Source organism: Ursus maritimus, unplaced genomic scaffold (genome assembly GCF_017311325.1).
Source record: "Ursus maritimus isolate PB19 unplaced genomic scaffold, ASM1731132v1 scaffold_10, whole genome shotgun sequence".
In the NCBI taxonomy this organism is placed as follows: Eukaryota; Metazoa; Chordata; class Mammalia; order Carnivora; family Ursidae; genus Ursus; species Ursus maritimus.
This window is the reverse complement of record NW_024423344.1, coordinates 23,021,570-23,044,017: the sequence shown is the minus strand read 5'-3', so window position 1 is coordinate 23,044,017 and position 22,448 is coordinate 23,021,570. Positions and strand designations below refer to the sequence as shown.

The 22,448-nt window shown below is 44.1% G+C and overlaps 1 protein-coding gene, 1 long non-coding RNA gene and 1 pseudogene across 9 annotated transcripts in view; 1 reads left to right on the top strand and 2 right to left on the bottom strand.

The window, feature by feature from the left end:
* Window positions 1-6,871: 6,871 nt before the first annotated feature.
* On the bottom strand, window positions 6,872-7,353 carry LOC103677607 (annotated as a pseudogene).
* A 2,644-nt stretch (window positions 7,354-9,997) lies between these two features.
* Window positions 9,998-22,448, top strand: part of CYSLTR2 (cysteinyl leukotriene receptor 2) — a 30,118-nt gene continuing 17,667 nt past the window's right edge. For 4 of the 8 annotated variants that reach the window (XR_572465.2, XR_572464.2, XR_572460.2 and 1 more), the window contains exons 1-2: window positions 9,998-11,221; window positions 22,264-22,335. The gene's annotated coding sequence lies outside the window, so the exon portion shown is untranslated. Of the gene's footprint in view, window positions 11,222-22,263; window positions 22,404-22,448 lie in introns of all 8 variants that reach the window. The other 4 variants (XR_005832668.1, XM_008706861.2, XR_572462.2 and 1 more) reach the window with 3 other exon arrangements.
* LOC121100908 lies at window positions 18,155-22,277 on the bottom strand. Its single transcript, XR_005832687.1, has 2 exons — window positions 22,115-22,277; window positions 18,155-18,503 (listed from the first exon to the last, which is right to left on the bottom strand). It is a non-coding gene; the product is annotated as an uncharacterized LOC121100908 (long non-coding RNA).

The following is a 22,448-nucleotide window of genomic DNA, read 5'->3' as shown; positions in this document are numbered from 1 at the left end:
CATCAGAGAAGCCCATCCATCACCTCACATGGGCTGGGGTGGTAGAGTTGCCAGAGACCAACCAGGAACACAGAATCCACTCTGAGTATTTAAAACAGGGAAGGTTTATTCTGTGGTGGAGGAGCTGAGACCCGAGGGAGATACAGTAACACAGAGATTAGCACAGTGGGAGGCTATTACCATGGTGGCTGCAGGGACAGAAGGAGGACATGGCCTTCCCCAAGCTCAGAGGTCGACTTGCAGAAGCTGGGGCCATGGTGAGCCAGGCAGGTGGGAGGTGGAGCTGCAGAAGAAACACAACTGCCATCAGAAAAACCCCGGAAGGGCAAATGGGAAGAGATACCCTGGCTCCTTGCCCCCTTCCTCCACACCCCACCTTCCACAAGAGCCAAATCCAGCCAGAAGCTGGGCTTCCCTGAGGGTCAGAAGCATGCAGCCTCCACGGGTGAATCTGCCGCCCCACCACAGAGCAGAGCAGAAGGTGGGGTGGCACCTATTTCCAACTTGCTCTTCCCCTCTTATTCTTGTCCCCAAACTTCCCATGCCTCTCTATGTCCCAAATGTCCCTGAGGTGTTCTGCTCAAGCTGGGCCATCCTTCTGTGTCTGGGGGAAAGGACCATCATCATGCTGCCATTGTGCCTGCTGTTGAAATGCCTGAGCACAGGCAGGGCCTGGGCTGGCCAAGCGTAGAGGGGAATCGGGGTCTCGCCACCACTTCTGCCACTCTGCCCAGAACTGGGCAGAAATTGCCCATAGGGTCTCTCAGGGAACGCAGGGGGCTCTGGCACAGAGCCTGGGCATAAGGTGGGAGATCAGGAGAGTCCCCCACCCCTTAGCCACCTACATTAATTCTTAAAGCTCTGGCTTCATACTTAGACTCGACCCAGGGAAGGCAGAGAACAGAACATTCCTCAGGATTTTCTGGTAGCACATTTGCTATTTTTCTCAAGAGTCTTTCTTCCAAAATCCACCCTGTTAAACTTCAGGTTACAAAATCTCCCTTACATTCTATTATTGAAACTAACCCAGAGCATCCACAGTGGTCCATCACCCTGAATTTGGGAAAAGCTTTATGCATCAGGTGAACAAAAATAACCCTGAAAGCAGTTTATTCTCCCAACTACAGTGCATCCTGTTGACGGAATAGAATTCAATCATTAAAATATTTAATTTGAAGTGGGAAAATGCTTAAAGGTGTTAGTGGAAAAAAGCAGGATGCAAATTTACGTCAAACAAAGGAAACACCAACTGCGCAAATAACAGCACAGAAAAATGCCTAGAAGGGATTGTACTACAATGTTGCCTTTTAGGGGATGGCATTGTGATTGATTTTTGTGCAAAGAAACTAAGTATAGCCCAGAAATTCCTTGTATTCCTTATCTTTGTGTCCTTCTTCCCCCTCCACCACGGAGAGGGTCCCAGTGTGTTTCTAAGACCGAACAACTAACCTACCAAGATTGGACCAGACTATCTCTTGACTCTCTTCAGGATTCTCACCTGGCCACCTGCCGCCTCAGGCCAAGGTGGGAATTAAGAAGGCACTCCCTGCCTGGACCAAAGCCACGGAGGGCAGGGAGAGAGTGTTGAGATCCCGTTTAAGCAGGGCTCATGACTACACTGTTGAGATTTGGAATAAACCAGAAGGGACTGATGAGCAATTACAGATTTGAAACTAAACTAGCAAGTTTCATTGAATTTTCTTCTGTACCATGCATTTTGTTGAGGCTCTAATTCTGTGTTGTTGTTGTTGTTGTTGTTTTTAAGGATGCTGCGTTGTTAGGCACTAATTTATCCCAAGTGACTTGACTATTTGCTTCCTCTGAAAGGCCTAGGATAAGCAGCAGGAGATTTTACGGTCTCCCTGAGGGGTGGCAGAAAGGAAGAAGAAGGGGTCTGATGGAATGAAGGGGGTAAAGATAACTTTTGTTCCCTCCACACAGAAAGCTCAGCTTCAACCCAGTTTTAAGAGCTGTACGGTGGGAAATGGACCTGCTCTTTCCCCAAGGCTGTTGACCGGGTCTCTCAAAGTCTAGACCTGGAGTCTGTTGACTCTCATTCTTATGCAAATTCTGGGAGGGAAACTCGCCTCCTCTTAGAATGTCTAACTTGGCAACTCATCACCAAAGTGTTCAGAGGCACTTTGCAAAGGAGAAGTGTGAGGGTTGGAGGGTGTATCACGTGACCAACATATAGCACATTTCTCCCCATCTCCTCCCTGCCCCTCATCAAAACTGGACTGGAGCGGCCATTAATGCTCACTCCAGCGTCACTGCCTCTCCAGAGAGTTGATCCCGCTGGGGAAGCTAAGTTGTTCCTTTGAAGGGAGAATCAAATACAAGAGGTTAAAAATCAAAACATTAAAATAGAAGGATTTTTATTTTAGTAAAAATAAATTTTAAAAATCCACTACAGATTAGTTAAACTTATTGGCCAACTGATCACTTTCTCCCTGAATTTCAGGTCTTCATGGTGGAGGAAGGTTAGGTATATGAGTTCCCCAGGGCTGCCAGAACAAATTACCATCAGTTGATGGTTTAAAACAACAGAAATTCATTCTCTCACACTTTTGGAGGCCAGAAGTCTGAAATCAAGGTGCTCCGTCTGGAAGCTCCGGGGAAATCCTCCCTTGCCTTTTCTAGTTTCAGGTGGCTTCAGGAATTCCTTGGTTCGTGGTTGCACCTCTGTAACCACTCCACCTGGCCTTCTCCTCTGGGTGGCTCTGTCAAAAGTCCTTCAGCCTCTCTGTTACAGGCACAACTGCGACTGCATTTTGGGCCCACTTGGATAATAAAGGAGAGACTCTTCTCGGGATTCTTCAGTTAGTCCCAGCTTTTGCCCCATAAGGCAATATTTGGTAATCTTTCCAAGCACCAGAGAATCCACACTGGGGAGGAGAAGTACTTCAACAGTCACATATGCTTTGTAGGTGGTTTTCTTGTTTTGGTTTGGTTTTGGTCTTTAAACTGAAACATGAAGGCTTGGGAGCAGCCCAGTCATTAGTCATCACTATAGTAAACTAGTAAAGTCTGGGGTAGGCTTTGTTTCACTCAACATCAAGCAGTGCCTGAGGAGTGATTGCTCAAGTGATGGCTCAGAGGGAAGGAGGTCCTAGAGGGTAGGATGTAGGAGGATTCATCCCTGGAAAGCTGCGGGGCCGCACTTCCCGTCCTAGTAAACCATGCTGGCTTTGTATACAAACTTCTGTATATCCAGTATAAGTACAGAATAAACATTACAACTGTTTAGTGTTAACATCTATCCAAGGATTATGATTTGTAAGCAATTGAGCCACTGAAAACACAATCTACTCTGATTCAGAATACCCTGGGATTAGGATGGGGTCATATCCTTGGTGCCACCATTCAGCCCACTACACTAGGTAATTTTTTTTATGTTTGTCTTATGAGACCTCCTGTGCATAAACTTTGGTGCTTTCTAAATCCCCTGAGCTTGGCTTCTATCCTTTCCCTTTGTTAATGACCTAAATAGAAACATGACTCCCACGGATTTCTTCCTTGGTGTTTAATCTTGGATTATGAAAATAAGCTACTTTCTCTGATGCCCTAGCGTGTTTAACGGTAGTTCTGACTTTTTAGGAATCCCAGGATTGTGTTTACAAGAACATACCTGCTAGGGTCAAGCTTATGTCTCTAAAACTCTTGAGTAAAACGTTCTGTGACTGGTGCATCAGTGTAATCAGCAAGAAATTGACCCTGAATTTCCCTAATTCACTTTGTTATCCAGGACCCACTGAGATCTCCTTCGAAATCAGAGCTGAGTCCCATCTTTCCTGCAGGAGTTCTGCAGGCCCTTAAGAGTTCCAGACAAGTTCTCTGGGCGCTGAAACATGCTTCACATGAAATAGTCTGACTTCTTTTTTTTCCTCAAGGTTGTCAGGAACAACAAATTAGAAAAATATGTCGATTTATTTCTCTGCCGTCTCAGGATTTTATTTTTCTATTTAAAGTGATGAATCCTTTCCGTTTCTTCATTCACCATCCTGGAAATCTCGTATTACAATGAGATTTCATCTCCATGTTATCAGGCAAAGTGGTACTAAGAAAGACTTTCTAATGGGTCCTTTCCAGTGAAGTGACAGCCTGCCTTTGGAATGTTTAGAAATTCCAGATGGTCTAAAAATAAAAGAAAGTCTTGATGAGATTTCTCCTCTACCAGAGGTTTACAGAATCAGAGGTAGAGGGGAAAAAAGGTTTTCCTTTCTTATCTTTCTAACCATTGAAGAAAGTCTTATTTTCCTCCTTGAAAACCTGATATGCAAGAGTTAGTTCTGGGTGTGTAGGGTTAAATTTTTTTCACTGTTTTTATTTTAATGAGTTGGACATTAATCAATTTGCTAGGTTTTGGGGGGAGGAGAATGAAAACCTATAGTGATTGCTTATAGACTTTGTTTCTCAACCTCTTTTTTTTCCCAAAGGTGAGAATAGTAATGTAATATTTATACACTGTTAATTTCCACTTGGGTCAATCAAATGCTGGAAACAGAGTCCCAGGCCTGGGAATAACCTTGTTCTCCAAGCAGCAGCCTTGGCACCAGCCCCATCAGAGCTCCACGGAGAAGCAGCACAGATAAACCCCCGTCCTCACCCCCAGGTTCTGCGGTGTCAAGGTCACATCACCACACTCTCCCATCCACAGCCATTGCTGGAGAGCTGTGGGACATTCATACAGTGGTTCTAGAAGCCTCTTTCCTCTTCATGTTCACAGCAGCAGCGGCCTAGAGCTTTTGAGGAAGACCTTTTTCTTTTCCCCTCCAAGTTTCAAGATTTTTGTCACCTGTGGGACCCACAGATGGGGTGAGGAAGGATTTGCCATTCCAGCACCTATCACCAGGCCAGGGTCCAGGCTGGGAGAGGATGGGGCAAGGTGCTAGAATCAGTGGTTTCCAGGGTTCTAGGAGACCTAGGGTGAGGGTGTAGTCAGAGCCAGCTTGTCTTTCGTGTGACCTTTGGACTGGCAGAGGACACTGGTAGAGTGGGGTCAGATGGATGGGCCCTGGGAACTGTCCGCAGCTTCTCAGGCCCCCGCGTCGGGTTCTGGCTGCTGTGGCACCAGCTGCTAGCCCTGAGCTCCTTAGGAGGTCCGAGCCTCCACTGCTTCAAAGAATCGAGATGATGTGTAAGGTCTGTTACAGGTCCAGCAAACAAACTATAAACAGGAGAAACAAACAAAGCCTTCCTTGTTTACTTTCAAGGAAGCATTTGCTGTTTTCTATCCAACACAACTAAACTTACCATTTTGTGCTACTCCTGGGCCCTAAAATAGTGTTTTCTATTTTGGGAGATAAACAAACAGTTCAGTTTGGTACATGGGAAGGGAGCAAGAGAGCCATGAACTTTGAAGGAAATGTGACTTGAAAGGGAGGCTGGAGTGGGTCCATGGAGGCAGACTGCTCGTACATGGGCAAGAGCAACCAGTGCCCTGGGCGTCATGCTTTGGAGGACCCCTCTCTGGTCCTCCTCCAGCCCTTTCTGTCCCAAGGGCGCCTGGAGTCTGCGGAGCTAATCTCCCCCAACTTTGCTGTCTAGAATTTTCTCAGGATACTTGAGAATTCACCGGCCAAATGTCCCCAAGGGCTGTGTAACTGCCTCCCCAGATGTGTCAGAACATACAGTTTGTGGAGCTGTCTTGTCCTAGTGGTGGCCAAGGGCAGCTGTTTGCAGGGGCGGGGGCAGGGATATGGACAAAAAAAGGTGGACTGTCCACAGGCCTAAATGTGGGACTCCTAATAATGTGTGAGGGGGGCCAAGGGTAGGACCAGAACGTGGGCAGTTGCAGACATCAGAGGCGGCCAGAACCCCAAGGAGTAGGACGAGTCTACACAAACATAGGAGTTCAACAATTTAGGAACAAATACATGATATTAAAGAAATAGTGATGGTGATGAATAGTATAATGCAAAATATAGCAGGTTAAGGTAGGGAGAGTGTGTGTATGGAGGGGAGCTCTTTTAGAAAGGGAGATCAGGAGGGGCGCCTGGGTGGCTCAGTCAGTTCATCGACTGCCTTCGGCTCAGGTCATGATCTCCAGGTCCTGGGATCGAGCCCTGCCTGAGGTGCCCTGCTCAGCTGGGAAGCCTGCTTCTTCCTCTCTCTCTCCCTCTGCCCCTACTCCCTGCTCATTCTCTCTCTCTCTCTCAAATAAAGTCTTTAAAAAAAAAAAAGAAAGGGAGATCGGGAAAGTCATCTCTGGGGTGGTGGCATTTAAGTAGAGACCCAAATGAAGTGAGGGAGTTGGGGGCAGGGACATTTGGGCACAGGTGCTTGGAATAGCAGCAGGAGACTCAGGGAGAGAGAGGAAGTTGGACAGGTATGTAGGACGGACTGATAGGTCCGGCCTTTGTAGACTGGAAGGATTTTTTTTTTTTTTTTGATTCTAAGGATTTTTATTCTGAGAATTTCAAGAAATCATTGAGGAGTCCTGAGCAGGAGACTCCCATGATCTGATTTACTCTTCAAAAGCTTGATGGTAGAGTAACAAAAGTGGAAATGGAAAGACAATTAGGTAGGATGTTGGCATTCTTTTTTTTTTTAAAGACTTTTCCAATTTATTTTAAAAATTGCTTATTTTTAAAAATGTAGTAAAATATATATAACATAAAATGTACCATTTTTAAGTGTACAGTTCAGTGGCGTCAAGTCCAATCACATTGTTGTTCAGTCACTATCCATCTCCAAAACTGTCTTCATGTTATAAGACTGAAACTCCATACCCATTAAATAACCCCTCATTTCCCCTTCCTTTAGCTGCTGGCAACCACCCTTCTACTTTCTGTCCCTATGAATTTGACTATTTTTTAAAAATTTTATTTATTTATTTTAAGAATACAAAAGTATTTTTATTTTTTCATTTAATGACACAAAACACAAATGTGATTTGACATCCATTCACATATCATTCTTTCTGTCACGTTTATGACTCAGCAGATTGGTGGACCCGAAGGAGCTGGTATACTCATTATATGGAGCCTACTGCATTAGTATTTCAATAGTTTATTCCAACCCATTTCTTCTTTGATTCTCTAAAACATCTTCATTATGTTGTTTGATGAGATAGAGCCACAAGAAGATGGAGGTGGCCAAGGTCGGTCCAACTCTCAGCCGGTCAGGTCTATCATGTGGTGGCTTCCACGTGTAGAACTTTGATCACGCTGAAGAGCCTCTTAGGAGCCTGGCCAGAGCCAGCAGCTTGCAGAAGGGGTGCGACAATGCGGGTGCTGCCATCTTGCTGGGCTGGGCCCCCAAATTTGACTACTTTAGATAGGTCCTGTAAGTGCAATCATACAGTTTTTGTCTTTTTGTGACTGTCTTATTTCACTTAGCATATGCCTTCAAGGTTCATCCATGTTGTAGCATGTACTAGAATTTCCCTCCTTTTCTTTTTAAGATTATTTATTTATTTATTTTTGCAAGAATGAGAGACAGAGAGAGTGTGTGCACGAGCCAAGGGAGGGGCAGAGGGAGAAGCAGACTCCCTGCTGATCAGGGAGCCGAATTTCCTTCCTTTTTACTGCTGAATAATATTCCATTGTATGTATATAGTATATTCTGTTTATCCATTCACCCATCAATGGACCCTTGGGTTACTTCCACCTTTTGGTTATTGTGAATAATGCTACTATGAGCATGAGTGCACAAATAGCTCTTCAAATGTACCTGGGTATGCCATAGGTGCTTTCAGTTCTTTGGGGTATATACTCAGAAGTGGAATTGCTGGATCATGTGGAATGTAATTCTATTTTAAAATTTTTGAGAAACCACACACATCCTACCAGCAATGCACAAGAGTCCAATTTCTTCACATCCTTGTCAACACTTGTTATTTTTTTTTCTTTTTCTTTTTTTGGTGATGGTCATCTTAATGGGTAGGAAGTGGTATCTTACTGTGGTTTTGACTTGCATTTCTGTAATGATTAGTGATGTGTATCTTCTCATGTGCTTATTAGCCATTTGTATATTTTCTTTGGAGAAATATCTATTCAAGTTCTTTGCCCATTTTTAAATTGGGTTGTTAGTTTTTGTTGTTGTTGAGTTTTGGGAGTTCTATTTTTATTCTGGATATTATCCCTTATCAGATATGTGTTTTGCAAATATTCTCTACCATTTTGTGGATTATCTTTTTACTCTGTATAGGTGTCCTTTGATGTACAAAAGTTTATAGTTTTGTTAAAGTCAAATTTGTCTATTTTTTCTTTTATAGCCTGTGTCATATTCAAGAAATCATTGCAAAATCCATGAAGCTTTCCCCTATATTTTCTTCTAGAGTTTTATAATTTTAGCTTTTATATTTAGGTCTTTGATCCATTTTGAATTTTTTTGTATGGTAACAGGTAAGGGTCCAGCTTCATTCCTTTGCATGTGGATATCCAGTTTTCCCAGAACTATTTGTTGAAAACATTGTCTTTTCCCATAAATGGTCTTGGCACCCTCATCAAAAGTTATTAGAACATATATGTGTTGATTACTGTGTGTTGTAGTAAGTTTTGAAATCAGGAAGTATCAGTACTCCAACTTTTTTTTCAAGATTGTTTTGGCTATTTGGGAGTCCTTGTAGATTCCATATGAATTTTATTTTATTTTTTTATAATAATTTTTCATTATGTTATGTTAGTCACCATACAGTACATCCCTAGTTTTTGATGTAAAGTTCCATGATTCATTACTTGCGTATAACACCCAGTGCACCATGCAATATGTGCCCTCCTTAATACCCATCACTGGCGTTTCCCAATCCCCCACCCCCCCTCCCCTCTGAAGCCCTCAGTTTGTTTCCCAGAGTCCGTAGTCTCTCGTGGTTCATTTCCCCATCTGTTTACCCCCCCTTCATTCTTCCTTTCCTTTTCCTACCGAACTTCCTGCTATTTCTTATGTTCCATAAATGAGTGAAACCATATGATAATTGTCTTTCTCTGCTTGACTTATTTCACTTAGCATTATCTCCTCCAGTCCCGTCCATGTTGCTGCAAATGTTGAGTAATCGTTCTTTCTGATGGCTGAGTAATATTCCATTGTATATATGGACCACATCTTCTTTTTTTTTTTTTTAATTTTTTCTTTTTTTTTAATTTTTTTTTTATTATATTATGTTAGTCACCATACAGTACATCCCCGGTTTCAGATGTAAAGGTCGATGATTCATTAGTTGAGTATAACACCCAGTGCACCATGCAATACGTGCCCTCCTTACTACCCATCACCAGCCTATAACATTCCCCCGCCCCCCTCCCCTTGGAGGCCCTCAGTTTGTTTCTCAGAGTCCATAGTCTCTCATGCTTCATTCCCCCTTCTCATTACCCCCTCTTTCTTTATCCCTTTCTTCCCCTACCGATCTTCCTGGTTCTTATGTTCCATAGATGAGAGAAATCATATGATAATTGTCTTTCTTTCACTTAGCATTATCTCCTCCAGTGCTGTCCATGTTGCAGCAAATGTTGAGAACTCGTTCTTTCTGATAGCTGAGTAATATTCCATTGTATATATGGACCACAACTTCTTAATCCAGTCATCTGTTGAAGGGCATCTCAGCTCCTTCCATGATTTAGCTATTGTGGACAATGCTGCTATGAACATTGGGGTGCATATGGCCCTTCTCTTCACTACTTCTGTATCTTTGGCCATATGAATTTTAGAATAGATTTTTCTGTGTCTGAGAAAAACATCATTAGGATTTTGATAGAGATTGTATTGCATTTGTAGATTGATTTGGGTAGTATTGATGTCTTAATAATATTAAGTCTTCCAAACCATGAACATGGGATGACTTTCCATTTATTTATGTCTTCTTTAATTTCTTTCAGCAATGTTTTGTAGTTTTCAGTGTACAAGTCTTTCATCTCCTTAGTTAATTCCTAAGTATTGTATTTGTTTATTCTTCTTGATGTTATTGTAATTAGAATTTTTTAACAATTCTTTTTGAATTGTCCATTGTTAGTGTATAGAATGCAACTGATTTTTTGTGTGTGTGTTAATTTTTATTCTGCAACTGATGAATTTGTTTATTAGTTCCAACAGTTTTTGTGTGTGGAATCTTTAGAGTTTTTTACATAATAAGATTACATCATCTGCAAACAGACATAGTTTTACTTCTTTCTTTCCAATTTGGATGTCTTTTAGTTCTTGCTTAATGTTACTGCAGCATTCTATCCAAGAAATGATGACGATTTTAATGGGGGCAGGGGAAGTAAGAAGTGGTTGGATTTAGGACACATTTTGCGGGTAGAACAAACAGAATTGGTTGGCTTGGATATTGGTTGTGGGAGAAAGAGAGGAGTTAAGAATGACTTCTAGGCTTATAGATGGAATAACTGGCTGAATCATTGTGGTGCCATTTGATTAGCTGGGGTAGATGGGGGAGTAGATGCTTGGGAGGGGCCATATTACATGTATCCGAGGATGTGGACAAAATAAATAAAAGCAAGAGAATATGGTAGGAAGAGGTCAGAAGACGGACTTCTGAGGCAAATTCACATTTAGAAAAGGAGGAGAAGAAGAGGCATCGGAAAGGAAAGCAAAAAGAAGCAGCCTAAGGGGTAGAAAAGAATGAGGAGAGTCAGAGAAACAAAAAGGAGAAAGTTTCAAGGAAGTGGCCTAAATTGCACAATGACTTGGGGAAGGAAGATGAGGACTGAGCAAGGACCCTTTATGTGAGCAGCGAGGAGGTCATTGGTGACCTCCAGCAGAGCATTTGCAGCAGATTGGGGAAGGCCTCTGCCCATGTGCAAGAAGTTGTAAAAGCAAGTGGGTGATGGGAAGTGCTCTAAACAGCTCTAAAGTGCTATACCTATAAGGCGTATAATGCAGCATTGCTGTTACTGTTGTCATGGAAACAAAAACCACTTAGGAGAACTAACAGCCACTTCATACCCCTGAGTCTAGCGCATCACATTCCCATGATCTGCTGTGAAAGATGCTAATGGAAACAGTCCTTAGGGGGACAGGGCTAATCCAGGCTTCTTCCTTTTAGATATAGTCCCTAACTGAAATAATTCCCCCTTCTTTTTGAGAAGGAAGCCAGACCAACACCCACACCAGACAGACCAGCTGGCCAAAGTTCCTTATTCTCTTGCTGTTAGATGAAACTTTTTATAAAATAAATTTGCTGTTTCGCTTTTCTTTTAAATAAGCAAGCTGAATTACTTGGAGGAGGAAAGCGGGAGGAATAGAGGAGACAGAGCAAAGCCAGCTGGAGCACAGAAACCCTCGGGTGAGCATTTTTATCTTTGTTAATTCGTTATTGAGAATTAGACCTTGCTGATCACTTCATAGTCGGAAGCATGCTTTCTGTTAATTTTGTTCTCCTGTAAATTTTTTTCTACCATATACGTGGCCATTTAAAAGATGTTGGGAAAGTACAAAAAAGGAGAAGAAAGTAAAACCACCACTGAGCTAGTCTCCATTGATATCTTGGGGGGTATTTCTTTCCATTCTTTTTTTGCATGTCTGCATATAACTTTAGTTTGATTTCCACAGTTGTGTCCATACGGCGTGGATTACTTGATGTTCATTTTTTCCATAGAGCATAAACTGTTTCTACATTGCTATAAATTCTTCATAATCGTAATTTTAAGTTGCTGGATACTGTTGCATTGAGGAGATTTACCATACCTTAGTCAAGCATTCCCCTGGTTTTGACCAGATAGCATCTTTCCTATTTTTCATAGACTGCATCATTTTATTGTGTAAAATGTATTTTTTCCTGTTCAGGGGAGAGAAGGTTTTTTGGGGGACAGGAGGTTAAATTTGAGAATGTAGGTGTCAGTGGTTTTACCTGGAGGTTAAATGAGAGGGAGAGCATGTGTGAGAACGTATGTGTGTATCTGTTTATTGCCCCTTTGGGCCTGCGTCTGGTTTAGCTGCACATTCAGCCAGAATCACCTGATTCTGAGGAAATTTTAAAAGTATCCCTAGAATAACCGAAACTTTGCTTTTGGAGATAAGCCAGTCATCTGTAGTAGTTTTTGTTCTGTTTTGTTTTTTTCAAAAAATTTCCCAGGTTGTTCTAATGGATGGCCAGCATGATAATAGCTGTCATTTATACCTAGGTCATTTGAAATATTTTCCTATCTCTGACACATATCTGAGATCAATACGTATTAAGGGAAGGAGAGGTAGAATTTCGGGCAAGCGACCCAAATCTCCCTTTGAATACTGTATTAATAATATAGAAGTAATTTGTGGAAACATAAAATAAACAAAACCTCTAGAAATTTTTTAAAAAGATTTTATTTATTTATTTGAGAGAGAGAAAGTGAGTGAGAGAGAGAACACAAGCAGGGGGAGAGGCAGGCAGAGGAAGCAGACTCCCCCCGCCCCCCGAGCAGGGAGCCCAACTCAGGGCTCAATCCCAGGACCCCAGGGCCATGACCTGAGCCAAAGGCAGACGCTTAACCAACTGAGCCACCCAGGCACCCCCAAACCTCTAGAAATTTCTATCATCCACCTTAACCACATAAACTCTTGAGATAAGAATCTACTTACGAATTTCAATTTACTGAGGCTGTAAAGAGATGGATTTGTTTCCAGTGCATTGGTTAAAAGTTAGAGAGGTTGAGGCTCCAGACTGTTCCAAAGGAATCAAAATTATGCCCAGCATCTGTTAGTATTCTGCCTTCCTATGGGCCTGGGGTCATCAGGGGTACAACACAACATAAACAACACCTGTTCTGGAAGAAAAATAACATCTTTTTGCAATGTGCTCATTGCCATGCGTCAGGATCACTTTGGGCATTTTTATATCTCATGTGTATTCCAGACTCAAGGACTCCCATTTTTCAAGTTTGTCTTACACACCAGACATCTGAGGCACAATAGTCCTCCAAGGCTCAGCCTGGAAGATAAGAGCCTAACAAGGGCTTGTTACCCAGTGGGCTCTCCTTAATGCAGCAGCGAAGCTGGATAATGCAGAGAAAGGCAAGCATTTGTCTGGGTTGCTCAGCTTTGCTATGACACCTTGTCAAATGTATGTCCGAACCTCCAGCACTGCATCTGTGATTTTCTCGGAGCACTGACCACTGCCTTCTTTGTACCGGAGTTACTTATGTGCAGGGTCTCAATCCCTCTGCTGACCAAGAACGCCTGAGGATGGAGTCCTCACAGAAAACCTAGCACATGGGTTCCATTAAGAATAGATGGAAAGGTATAAATAAATTAATTCATCAATAAATGTGGAGTTAACAGCTTATGTTTATCTCTGTTGAACCTATTAACTTCTTTTTATTAACTCATCTGTAGAGAAAATGGTACAATGTGTGGCAATATTTAAAGGAAAACTTCTCCTATTGGATTGATGACTTGGTGGTGGTATGGGCTGAATGAAGCCTTTGACAAAGAAAGTAATGGAAGCTGGAGCAGTGAGTTGGAACCAAAGAATCGCTAAGTTGGAAGGGTCCTTAGGAAGAGTCAGGTTCAGGAAAGAAAGCTTTTTGCATCTCTAGTGTTTTGAAGAGAGGTTTCAAGGAAAGAGGGAAGCAGATTTGAAGAAGAACAAGAAGGAAGAAAAGAGGGGAGGGGAGGGAAGACAGGCCAGGGGAGGGACAGAGAAAAGAAGCGAGTGGAGGGCAAGGGACGGGAGCAGAGCCTATTTGTTCTAGAAGTTTAAAGATTAAGCTGGAAAAATTTAAAAGGATCCATATTATTGTACATTATAGAAACAAGAATTTTTTATCACTAAAGAAAATCTATGTCCCATATAAGGGCCCTCCTATGAGGCTGTGGAGATAGCATTTTGCCCCATTTGCACCTCTGGTACAGAAGACGTGATTGTCTACAGAGTACTTGGGGGCATCGCACATTCTTTAAAGGACGTTGGTTTCTTTTTATTTTGCATTTTACGTTGACAATAGTTTTGTCCTTTTATAAATTTTCTGAGAGAATTGAAGGCAGTTTTCCTTGTTAGCTGTAGCAGACACAAATCCTTACCAGAAACTCGTTTGGCGCAGGGTGAGAAAAACAACTGTCAACCCTCAGATATATAAATAGTGTCCCTTTCTACAGTGTTTAGCGCAGAGCACCATTTGGGTCTTTTCTGTCAACACCCCGCTACTCTCATGCCTTTGATTCTGTATTCTTGTCCCTAGAATCTATATTTGAATGTTAAGAAACAGTCAGTTTGTGAGGAAAAATACACAAACATCATTTTGCTGCCAAAGACCATTGGGGATTTTTTTGCTTAGAAGATATTTGTTGTGAGACATAAAATGAGGGAGGTGAATAATACCTTCCCCGGCTCATTCATCGGTCATTTGTGGGAGCACATGTCTGTGCCACAAGCTGTGCTAGGGCCTAAGGATGCGGCAGTAGACTGGTGAGACCCCATTCCTGCCATTAGTTGTGAACAGTCTGGTGGGAACTATGGCTGCCCAAAGGGGTAAGTGCTGGGACAGGAATCCCATGGCACTGCAGGGCAAGGTGGGGCAGCGGGCAACCAAGACCTGGAGGGGTCAGAGAAGGCTTTTCCTGAAAGAAGTGATGTCTAGAAAGAAACCCGAAGTTGGGTAAGAGATGGCCAGATGAGCTGGAGCTCAGAGTGAATAGGCAAGAGAGAGCCGGGAGTGTTTAGGGCGTTGAAAGGAGTTCCATGAGGCTAGAATGGATTTTAGTGAAGGAAGTTGTGGGGAGAGAATATGCTGGTTGATGAGATCCACACTGTGATATGTCTGGAGTTGAACTTCATTCTGATGTGATAGTAGGTTTTAAGCAGAAGTCATATGGTCAGATATGCATTTTGGAAAGGTCACTCTAGCCACTGTGTAGAGCATGGCCTGAGAATAGCAAGAGTGGAGGCAGGAGACTGTGTCCTTTGTGCAGGTGAAAGATGACAACCTATACTGGGACCACCATCAGCTGATCACTGTGATGGAAAAGAGGAGCTGGTGGAGACGGCTGGATAATGAGGCCGGGTCTGCCTCGGAGGAGACACTGGGCAGCAGGGCAGGCCGGGGAAGGAGGGAAGCCTGTGTTTTGCTTCCATTCCATCCTCTCTCCTCTTTAGATTACAGATGCCTACTGTCCCCATGCTACTGGCAGTTTCCTAGGGCACTTTCCTGAGCAATTCCTGTGGTTTTCCATTTTTTCCAGACATATTGAAACATTCTCTCCTTATCTGCTTGTTTCTTACTCTCCTATACAGGTATCCTACACCTGGCATACTAAAAAGTTCTCAGGCTCTTCTTCCCTTGGCAACAGACAGGGTTGTATCAAGCATGATAATGCATCGACTGTGTATGAGTACCAGGCTCGGGGCAGCTGTGTTGGAGGCTTTCGCCTGTGTCACCTCCTTTGGTTTTCTGGATAACTCCAAGGGGTTGAGTACTTCGTAATGCTCACACAGTTAGCAAGGCGTAGAGCTAGGGTTTGGCTCCTGTTGTGATTTAAAGCTTTTCTATGATATCACAATGCCTCTGTATCATTCCAGGAAGCAAAGGATGTTTAACAAGCTACCTTTGTAAATAATTTCTTTGCTCTAAAAAGTGAATTTAATGGCAGAATATGAAATGCCTCAGTAGGAGGGAAGAGAAAGACAGGCAGTTTTAATTTGAATGAATGGGCTTTGGGGGAGCCCCTGAGTCGTCATGTAGTCACTTTGATTGTGGGCAAGGATAATCCTAATGCTGACACAGTTCCTAGGAAATTATTGGACTGTGTTGGGTGATGGCTTCTGAGATAACACTTGCTGACCTTCTGTCTTTGCAATGAGAAGACTGGAGGATCAGAGGCAGATGTAGAGTGGCCCTGCGGCCTTCCTGTGGTCAGAGACTGGGTTAGTCACCGATACCGTCAATCTTCCCAGATACACTGGTGAAGTGCACTATGGGACAAAAAATTGTTGAGATATTTTTATAAAATGAAATCCATAGTCAGTGTCAGAGGTTCATAATTTCTATTAACAAGTAAGAGCTGAGAAGTTACAAGAGCCAGAGAAAAGACAGCACTTAGAATAATGCTTAAAGAAAATGAAGTCATATCTTCAAGGAGCTCAGAGCCGTCCTTACTCAGTTCTTCACATTCAGTCTGTCTTTGTTGTAGTGGCTGAGCGTTACTGGTTAGGAAGAACACGGAAGAAAAGCTAGCTTTGGGAGAACGTTTGAGAATGAAACAAGGAGATTAAGAAGACAGAGATGGGAAGAAGGATGCCAGAGAAAATGCCATGCATCTCACCCTTGGGGGCAGAGAGAGGCCCCCTCACATGCTCAGATGCCAACCTTCTCCTAGGGTTCAGCTCCTGCTATGCCCCTGGGGATAAATAGTTCGCTGGAAGCATTTGTACCCTCAAAATACACAAGAAAGAATGAAATTGTCAAAAGAGTCCAGTTTTAAGGGGCAGTTATCTCCAAATGTGTCCAAAATCCTTAAGCAACTTTTTGCTCAGGAAAATTATCCAGAAAGGAACTTCACAGGGAGAATGTACAAACAAGAGGAGAAAAGCAAGCAAGCAAACAGTGAAGAAAAGCTTGTCAGCAAAGGGTAGAAAAAAGGCAAATATTGCTAACTCATAAGTCTGATGCTGATATCTGTCATCTGACACTTTTGAAACGGTCACTTTTCATCCATGCAGACCTTTGCCCTAATGGTGGCTCTGACAATACACAATTTCTTAAGGTGCCTCTTCTTCTGTCTGTCCATGTACATTTGTGGTGGTGGATGTCATTTTACCGAACATTCTGTGGTCTGAGCAAAGTTCTCCTTTCAGCGGAAGAAGACCGCAGCCAGTGGGTGCTGCCTGTCCAGCCCCACCCCCAAACTGGACCTAACAGTCAACATTTCAAGAAGGCCCAGCAGCTTTAGGCAGAGCCCAGGCCAGGAAGGCTCTAGTGTCTTCCCTGAGCTCTCAGGAGTCGGGGAAAGTGCTAGAAGGAGAGGAAGGCAGATGCAAACTGAAGGGCACATGAGGATCGGCAGCTGGGCGAAATCACCGAAAAGCTGACAACCCAACTGCTGTGATTTTAAGAAAATGTGCTAATTAGGAAACTTAATATGATAAGGTGTCTGGTCTTTAGAGCTAAAAGAAGAAACCAAATTAATGAAATGCAGAATTTATTTTGGGGGTTTCTGAACTTTCTCGGAACATTCTGGAATGTAGTCAGCAGGCAGGTCAGGGAGACAGACCAATCAGCAGTATCCTTCTTGCTGATCCTGGCAGGTTGCTGAAGAATCTGAGCAGAGATGGGGATGGGGGCTGGAAAGTCTGGTTACAAAAGAAACCACTTAGGTCAGACAATAACAAGGGAGAAAGTGCTCAGCGCACTGAAGAGCCCACAGAGCTGCTCAGCCTATTGTGACAACTGTTTGTGAAAGCCTTCCCACCCTTGCGGTAAGGGTTCACTCAGGTCTTCTCCAGATGGGAAATGGGCCAGATCCAAAAACTCTTGCTCAGGGGTTTCAAGCTACTCCAGAAACCCGCAGCAATCCTATAAACAGCCACACGTTGAATTTTCTGCCTGCCGAGCTCCAGGGTGAGTCAGGCACAGGTTGGTGGCATCCGGGGGGACAGGGCTCTGTGAGCTTTGCAGCTTCCAAATGTGGAGTCTTAACCAGAGGACAAAAACTAGACAGTAAAACTCTGCATTGGCCACAGAGCAAAAACTCCAATTGTTCTCCAGGGTGAATTATCAGGCCCTAGGACTCTGGCTGAAAAGTCCCTCTGGCTCCAGAGCTGTTAAGGAGAATCTCTGCAGTACAGAGAAAATGAATTAGAGAATTTCCTCCTCAGGGAATTGGCACAGCCATAAATACTATTCAGCGTTTACTGGTTTACAGCAGATCTGGGCCAAGGTGTTGACTCCTCGGCTAAGAGGCATGGGCAAGTAAAGGGCATTTGGAGGGTAAAGGGGCATTAGCCTGGAGGTTCATGAAGTGACTTGGACTTTGGGGCACTTTGAGGCACTTTGGGAGAGACAGGGCAGAGGAGGGAGGGGGGCAGCAGAATGCTCCAAAGTTCTGACTCCCTAGAAACAGGACCCTCTGTGGTTCACCACCCCTCCCCGCCCCCATTTATTCTGGAACCCTGGGAACCAGCTCAGTTCCTCATTCAAAAGATGTTGTAATCTCACTTCTTTTTGTCTGTATTTCTGTTTTGGTCTCCAAAATTTAGTTTACTTTCTCCCTTTGGAAAAAAATCTGAAAGTACAAGAGTATTCTGAGGAGGCAAGAAAGTATATGAAGCTTTATGTGTCTGCCATGACATTTGGGGGCAGTTTCAAGTAAGGACTAAGCTAACAGTCTTGCATTTCAAGGATCAGGCACCTGATGATACTTCCCTGTTTGGGGGAATGTATCAGATCAGCGTTCTGGGGCCTCTGGGATTTCAAGGGACACACACGTTGTAGAATCTTCTGACCCAAAGGGTTGCATCCTCTCTGCACGATTTCTGCAGGGGCTCAGTCTGTGATCCTTTGCAGCAACACCGACTCCCACACGGTGCTGTCTCTCCTCCCAGCCCTGGCCTGGGTGCCATTCATGCATCATCGGCCTTCATCCTCGCAGCAGCCCTGTGAAGGAATGACTGCTATTATCACTGCCCCCAAGTTACCGAGGAGGCCTGGAGGCGCGGGGGGGGGATGAAGTTACTTGCCCAGGGTCGCAACGCTAGTGAGTAGAAGAACCAGCGCTCACACCTGGAGTCTCGGCCACACCTGCTGCTCTGCCGCTGCTTCCCCATGCCAGAGACGCCATGTTTATTTATTTTTTAAATCAAATCACCTCTCAGCCTTGCTTTTGTATTTTTATTAATGCCCTGAGAGCCTTTTCGCCTTCTAAATTGTTTCCCTAGGCCCCAAATTTGAAGGTTAATCATACTAGTTAACATTGTTGAGTGCTCAAACGGTGTGAAATACTTCACACTCATCGTGCCGTTTACAGACAAGGAAAGCGAGGTGCAGAGAAGATAAATCACTTGCAGAAAGATCCCCAAGCTCGTAAGTGGGAGATCTGGCCCCATGAACATACCCCAAGTCCCTCCTTTGAATATTTCTGTAAGCTACAAAAAGAGTGCCCTATTTGCCATTCCACAGTATACAGTAGCTCTGGGGGCTAAAATCTAAGTTCTACTCTGAAGTCATCAGAGAAAACGAAGAGCATTATTGTGGGGGGCGGGGAGTCGTGACCTGCAGGGTGGTTATTAAAGCGGAAGCCTCATACTGTGGAGAACTTCAAACCCACAGTGACATGGTGGGAGGATGTAGACATAAGTGAAGGGGAGAAAGAGAGGTCAGACAGGGGCCAAGAATTCACCGGGACCGTCGAATCCCATGGTTCTGTGATGTTTTAGCTGGTTTAATCTCGAAATGGTATACAAGGCAGGAGATACTAACGGTTTCTAGGCACCAGCTAACAAAACCCAAGGTTACAGTGGTGACTTTGTACGTGGAGAGTAAGGATAGAATTCAAGCCACATAATATAAAAACAATGGCGATAGCTCTGCCCATTGACTGGATGTGAGATATAAGAAAGAGAAAAATGAAAGAAAACATCCCCCAAATGGTCACCAGCTAAATCGGTCCACTTCAGCTGCCCTAACAAAATACCACAGACTGGGTGGTTTAAATAACAGAAATTTATTTCTCACAGTTTTAGAGGCTGGAAGTCTAGGATCAAGATGCTGACAAGATAGGTTTTATTCTGAGACCTTTCCTCTTGGCTTGTAGGTGGCCACCATCTGGCTGTGTCCTCACATGGCACAGAGTGTTTCTTCTCCTAGGACACTAGTCCTTTCGGATCAGAACTCTACCGTATCACTTCATTTAACCTTAATTACCTCCATAAAAGTCCTGTCTCCCAATACAGTCACATTGAAGGCTGGGGCTTCAACATATAAATTCTGGGGCACACAAACATTCAGTCCCTGACACCAGCTGAGCGGGATTGATTTGAGAGGAAGGATAGACCCAAGTAAGATTTGAACTAGAGACAGAATCTCCCAAATAAGGCTATCCTGTAGACGACTAGAAATGTAGGAGTATAGCTTAGGTTAGAATTCAGGAAAAACCACTTAAATCTTCTAGGTTTCAGAGGTTTTTTCTTTATTTGTAAAATTGAGATAAAATGCCAACTCAGCCTATCTTAAAAGATAGCCAAGTGGAGCAAATGAGATTAACCGAGAAGAAAAAATTCTTTGTAAATTACAAGATGAAAATATATTTTCATATGTAAAAGACATCTGGGAGTCAGAGGCAGAGAGATGGGGTAAAGTTTCAGTGGTGGCTGAGTTCTTGGGGGATTATCGAGAGAGGTGAGCTGAGGACCCCGGTGGCGCTCCAGTGGTGGTCCACAATTGGGTAAAGAACTAACAGCGGATTCAGAAGGGCTGAACAATCAGGAAATGGAAAACCACAAGTACTCAGGAGCACAGAAGACAGAGAAGGAGTAGAGGTTTCACTGATAAGACCTGAGGATCAAATTCTAGAGTAACCGAGAAGGAAGTTTGAGAAAGAGCAGTGGACGCAACTGTTGAACAGGAACAGATGACCTCATCCTAGTCCCGTATGATTCACAGGCGGCTCTCATGAGGTGGTGGGGATGGGGCAGGGCAGCTATTGCTGTAAATTAAAAAGAGGAAATTGAGAACAAAATGACAACAGTGAGCCCAGGACTTCAAGGAGTTGAAGTGTGAGAGGACAAGCAAAAACAAAAATTTTTAATAGGTCACAGAATTCGGTAGAAGAGAATGCTGGCATTTGGTCGACCACCGGCTATATGGAGCGAGCCCATTCTTTCATTTACAACTCAGAACAATCCTACATGCTCTCTTTTTTAGCCTCGCTTGGAGGGTGAGGAAGCCGAAGGTCAGAGAGGAAGAGTCTTGCAGCTAGAAAGTGGGAGGGTTGAGAGTCAGACCACGTCAGCTAGACGTCAGGTACAGAGTACATTCTAGTCTAGAGGTTCAGGTGGATGAAGTTGAAGAGAGAAGGAAAAATGAAGAGAGGAAGAGACCCAAGTCACTGGAGGGAGTTTGGCTAAGAGTCACAATCAAGGTGTCTCTAGAGAAAAGAAGACATGCAGCTTCCCTCCCGGACTCAAAAACCTTCCTCCAACAACACGCCCTTCTCAGCTGCCAAACTTGAACGTGTCCTCTCCCAGCACAGCAGTCACGCTCTCAACTGCTGCACCTGTCCTCAGGCTCCCACCCCACCCCTCCGGTCACTGATAACCTTTTTATTGCAGAGTCCCTTGGGCATTTGATCCTCGCTGACCACCTGGACCACCTGCTCCTTCAACCAGTCTTTCTCCTGGCCTCCTTGACAATACATTCTTGATTCGTTTCTTCTGGTTTGGCCAGCCTTAGTCAACCATCTCTCCAGGCTCCTGTTCTCTGCCTGTGTCTTAGTTGGTGATGTCCCCCCAAGGTCTTATCTCAGGCCCTCTTTCCTTCTCTGTTCTCACGCCCCTGTGTGAGTTCATCCAATTTTTCTGGCTTCAGTCACCATCAGATGCTGATGAGCCATAAATTCAGCAGGCTTCCTGAACCCCTCCACCCCAGGTCTGGACTGCAGGGGACAGTTCCATTTACATGTGTCACAAAAGCCTCAAATTCAAAATGTCCCAAATTGAACTCATTCCCCCCCCAAAACAGCATCTTCCTCTTATGTTCTTTTTATTAGTGGAAGGCACTAATTCTCCCACCAAAGACCTGAGACGATACCCTCCCCCGCCTTCCTTGACATTCCATAACTGGTCCATCCACAGCTCTGGCAACCTCTCAGTTTTCTTTATATCTCTCAGTCCCATCCAGCTATGTCCACCCCCTCTGCCCTGGACAATCACAGGAACATTCCTTGCAGTCTGTCTGAACCTAGGCTTGTCTCCTCCCCAACTGTCCTCCACCTGCTGCCAGAATCACCCTTTCTAAAAATGCACATCCGCTGTCGGCAATTCAAGGACTCTCCCTGCCCTCAGAATAAAACCCAAACTCCTTTGTGTGGAGGTAGGTCACTCTCAAACCACCCTCTGTCCACCTCATCCTCCCTTTCATGCTTCACCTAGACTGTGTCACTTGCAGCACCCCAAACTTGCCCTGTGCCCTCAGCAACCAGTCTTCATACAGCCTGGTCCTCTGTCTGAAACCCCTGGCCCCTCTCGCTAGCCAACCTTTCCCCTCAGTACCTTAAAGACGCCCTTGTTCCCTAAGGCTGTTCCCAATGGCATTTCATTCTGATGGCCCTTCTCACCGGGCTTTGTCTATTATGTTGTCTGGTTTAGTCACCACTCTGGAGGTTCCTCTAGGTCTGAGGCTGTGTTTCCTTCCTTGTCAGGTCCACAGGAGCCAGTATTTGTGGCGCAGAGAGAGGCAGAAGAGCTTTGTGACAGAGAGCTGGGAGCTGGGTGTAAGTGCCGTCCCACCGCTAACTGACAAGTGAACGTGGACACACGAGCTCTTCCGTTATCTTTGCACGTTAGTTTTCCTCATCTATCAAATGGCCAATTCAGACTACCTAGG